This window comes from Scyliorhinus torazame, chromosome 24 (assembly GCF_047496885.1).
Source record: "Scyliorhinus torazame isolate Kashiwa2021f chromosome 24, sScyTor2.1, whole genome shotgun sequence".
In the NCBI taxonomy this organism is placed as follows: domain Eukaryota; kingdom Metazoa; phylum Chordata; class Chondrichthyes; order Carcharhiniformes; family Scyliorhinidae; genus Scyliorhinus; species Scyliorhinus torazame.
The window spans coordinates 33,750,143-33,755,205 of record NC_092730.1 but is presented as its reverse complement, the minus strand read 5'-3'; positions in this window follow the sequence as shown (position 1 = coordinate 33,755,205).

The following is a 5,063-nucleotide window of genomic DNA, read 5'->3' as shown; positions in this document are numbered from 1 at the left end:
GGTTCCCATCCCCCTGCCACATTAGTTTAAACCCTCCCCAACTGCACTAGCAAACACACCCCCGAGAACATTGGTTCCGGTCCCACCCAGATGCAGACCGTCCGATTTGTACAGGTCCCACCTCCCCCAGAACCGGTCCCAATGTCCCAGGAATTTGAAACCCTCCCTCTTGCACCATCTCTCAAGCCACGTATTCATCCTAGCTATCCAGTCATTCCTACTCTGACTATCACGTGGCACTGGTAGCAATCCTGAGATTACTACCTTTGAGGTCCTACTTTTTAGTTTAACTCCTAACTCCCTAAATTCAGCTTGTAGGACCTCATCCCGTTTTTTACCTATATCGTTGGCGCCTATATGCACCACGACAGCTGGCTGTTCACCCTCCCCCTCCAGAATGCCCTGCAGCCGCTCCGAGACATTCTTGACCCTTGCACCAGGGAGGCAACATACCAACCTGGATTCTCGTTTGCGTCCGCAGAAACGCCTGTCTATTCCACTTACAATTGAATCCCCTATCACTATAGCTCTGCCACTCTTTTTCCCGCCCTTCTGTGCAGCAGAGCCAGCCACGGTGCCATGAACCTGGCTGCTGCCACCTTCCCCTGGTGAGCCATCTCCCCCAACAGTTTCCAAAACGGTAAATCTGTTTTGGAGGGAGATGACCGTAGGGGATCCCTGCACTGCCTTCCTACTCTTCCTCTGTCTGTTGGTCACCCATTCCCTATCTGCCTCAGTAATTTTAATCTGCGGTGTGACCAACTCACTGAATGTGCTATCCACAACTTCCTCAGCATCGCGGATGCTCCAAAGTGAGTCCATCCGCAGCTCCAGAGCCGTCAAGCGGTCTAACAGGAGCTGCAGTTGGACACACTTCTTGCAGATGAAGGAGTCAGGGACACCAGAAGGGTCACTGACTTGCCACATCTCACAAGAGGAGCATGACACGGGTCTGAGCTCTCCTGCCATGACTTAAACCTGAAGTTAAATTTGAACTACACTACACAGCTAAGAGAAAGTCAAAGAGAGAGAAATCACTTACCAGTCACAAGCCAATCACTTACCTGCTGGCTGTGATGTAATTGCTCCCGAGACTCCCTCACAGGTCTGCTTCTCTGCACCTCCTGAAGATGAGCACCAAATTCCCTTAACTCGTTAATTAATTTACTTAATTAATTGGATTTTTTTTTTTTGAAACTCAACCCCAAACACCAAACTCCAAAAAAACACAGCCCTCACTCACCTCTTACCCGAACTCAGCCTTACCCAAACTCAGATACACTCTGTTTGCCTCCAGCACTCTGTTTCTATAGGCACTTCAGCCACACCCTTTGTATCCTTCCTGATTTAGTCAGCCAATAGGCCTGCTCCCGAAACTGATTTCCCGAAACTAACAGCTGACCTGCAAGGTAAGGAAGTTGTTAAGCAGTACTTACCAAATTCTCACTCGGTCTGTATCTCTCTCACTCAGGCTGTGTCTCCTTGACCAGCGCAATGCTTACTAATGTGCGCTTTCTGTCTGTCTTTTATACAGACTTTAGGATGACTCACACTAAAACTTCAAAGAGAGGAATGTGTACCTTTGTGCCCCTCAACAGGCCTCAGGTGACTGCCAGATAACTGCCTCTCAGCAATTAGGGTGGGGGCAGCTTCAGCCAATCAGACACTAATCTACACTGCACTTTTAACTGAGAAACAGCAAAATTAGATGAACCACTTACCTTTCCTGGTTACCTCACTGCACCAAATTACCAAATTCTCACTCGGTCTCTCTCTCACTCAGGCTGTGTCTCCTTGACCTGCGCAATGCTTACTAATGTGCGCTTTCTATCTGACTTTTATACAGACTTTAGGATGACTCACACTAAAACTGTATCTCATGTGGAAGAACAGGGGGTTAAAACTGCGAGATTAGTAGCAGAAATGGCAGATGATTATGAATTAGTTCATAATTCAAAGATTGTTTTCCGACATCAGTTTCAGCCGATGAGGGATAGAAACTGGGGACATGAGAAATACTCAAGTGGTAAAGGTAAAGGTGATATGATGGGAGACAAAAAAGGGAGTGTACCTCTGATTGAAAAAGATATCCAGGAGGGTGGAAAAGAAATGAAAAGTTTCAAATGTTTTCACTGTAATAAACTAGGCCATGTAAAGTCACAGTGTTGGTGGTTGAAGACAAGCACTGAGAAGGGTGATGTGGTAAAACAGGATAAGACGGTGGGGTTTGTAAGAGTGGTAAAGGAAATCCCAAGGGACGCGAAGGAGGTGCAAACAATTGTACAGCCTGTTCAAGAAGCAATTGTTAAGAAGGTGCCAGATGTATTTAAAGAATTTACTTGTGTGGGTAAAATTTACTTATGTGTATCAAGAGGAGCAGGTGAAGAAGTCACAATGTTAAGAGATATAGTGGCTAGTCAATCTTTAATGGTAAGAGATGAGGAATTATGTAGTTTGGGAAGAATGTTGCCAGAAAAGGTGGTGATATGTGGAATTCAGGATGAAAGGAGTCGCGTTCCCTTGTATAAGGTGAGGTTGGAAAGTCCAGTGAAGAATGGTGAAGAGGTAGTAGGAGTAATAGATAAACTATCTTGTCCAGGAATACAGTTTATCTTGGGTAATGATATAGCTGCATCGCAGGTGGGAGTGATGCCTACTGTGGTTGATAAGACAGTGGAAAATCAGTCAACTGAAGTGTTGAAGGACGAATATCCTGTGATTTGTCCGGATTTTGTAGTAACAAGGTCGCAAAGTTACAGGTTAAGGCAAGAGGAGAAATCAAAGAGTAAAGATGAAGTTGAAGTGCAATTATCAGCAACAATGTTTGATCAGATGGTTGAAAAAGAACAGGAACAGGTGGAGGATGAGGCGGATATTTTTAGTTCAGGAAAATTGGCGGAGTTATAACAGAAAGATGTAGAAATAAAACGGATATATCAGAAAGCAGATACAGAAGAGGAATCTGAGAGTATACCAGTGTGTTATTACCGTAAAAATGATGTCCTGATGAGAAAATGGAGACCAGAACATATGCAGGCAGATGAAAAGTGGGCAGAAGATCATCAAGTAGTATTGCCGGTAGGGTATAGAAAGGAGGTGTTGCGAGTTGCACATGAGGTACCAGTGGGAGGTCATTTGGGAATAGGGAAAACACCAGCTAAAATACAGAATTTTTTTATTGGCCTGGACTACATTAAGATGTAGTTAAATTTTGTAAATCATGTCGCACATGTCAAGTGATAGGGAACTCTCAAGCAGTGACAAAACCAGCGCCCTTAATACCCATTCCAGCATTTAAGGAACCTTTTACAAGGATCCTAATCCATTGTCTAGGACCTCTTCCTAAAACAAAAAGTGGGAATCAATATCTTTTGACTGTAATGGATGTGTCTACTAGGTTTCCAGATCCATTCCAGTACGTAATATTACAGCTAAAAGGATTGTGGAGGAGTTACTTCAATTCTTTACTCGATATAGACGACCATCAGAAATTCAATCCGATCAAGGAACTAATTTTACTTCAAAGTTATTCAAAGAAGTTATGGATAGCTTAGGAATAAAGCAATTTAAATCAACTGCGTCCCATCCAGAATCGCAAAGAGCGTCAGAAAGGTTGCAACAGACATTAACGCCAATGTTGAGGCCGTACTGTCAAGATTATCCAGAGGATTGGGATAAATGAATCCCATTCGTATTGTTTGCAATTAGGGATGCACCTAATGAGTCTACCAAATTTAGTCCTTTTGAACTAGTTTTTGGTCATGAGGTAAGAGGACCGCTTAAATTGATTAAGGAAAAATTGGTGGGTGCGAAATCGGAAGTTACACTATTGGATTACGTGTCAAATTTTAGGAAACGATTAAATAGAGCAGGTGAATTGGCAAGACAACATTTGAAAGTTGCACTAAATGGAATGAAACGGGTAGCGGACAAGAAGTCCAAAGTTCGTAGTTTTGCCAGTGGGGATAAAGTTGTTACCAGTGGCAGGGGAGCCTTTAAAAGCTATGTTTTGTGGGCCGTATCAGATTGAAAGGAAATTAAATGAGGTGAATTAAGTGGTAAAAGCACCAGATAGAAGGAAGAATCACCGAGTGTGTCATGTGAATATGCTTAAAAGGTACTTTGAAAGGGAAGGAGAGAAAAATGAGATTTTAATGATTCTAACTCAAAGTGACGAACCAAATCCAGATGACTGTGAACTTCACATACCTCAAATTAAATTGGAAAATGAGGATGTTCTTAAAAATTGGTATGAATTGTTAAGTTACCTTCCAGAGGAAAAACGAACTGACCAGAAAGAGTTGTTGAAATCACATGGGCAAGTTTGTAGAGATAAATTGGGTAGTATTAAAATGGCTATACATGATGTAGATGTAGGAAATGCTGTTCCTATCAAACAACATCCATATAGACTTCATCCGTTAAAATTGGCACAGGTTAACGAAGAGATTGAGAGTATGCTTAAAAATGGCATAATTGAAGTGGGTCGCAGCCAATGGAGCTCACCCATATTGATGGTACCTAAACCAGACGGTACCCAACGGTTGTATGTGGACTATAGAAAGGTGAATGCAGTTACAAGAACTGACTCTTATCCTCTCCCACGTTTGAATGATTGCATTGAGAAAGTGGAACAATCTGCTTTTATTTCCAACTTCCAGATATGGAAAGAACATTTAAAACATCGTATGGAGTTCTTCGATCGACTTCAGGTGGCGGGGTTGGTAATGAAACTAGCCGAAAGTGAATTTGCAGGAGCCCGAATCACTTTCCTTGAGGAGTTTCTGATACCCTCAAGAGGAAGGGAAATAATGCGATTTCTTAGAATGAGTGGATTTAATCGAACTTTAGTGCAAACGTTTTGTGGCGTGATTACTCCACTGATGGAATTGCAGAAGAAACGTAAAAATATTCAATGGACTGCGGACTTTCAACAGGCATTTGACTGCCTGAAAGCTGTGATCACCAATGTTCCTGTATTGGAGAATTGCAAGGGACGCTGTGGTCAGATTGAACTAAAGTGTCTGATTCTAAAGAGAAATGCCGAGGAGTAGAGGAATGGA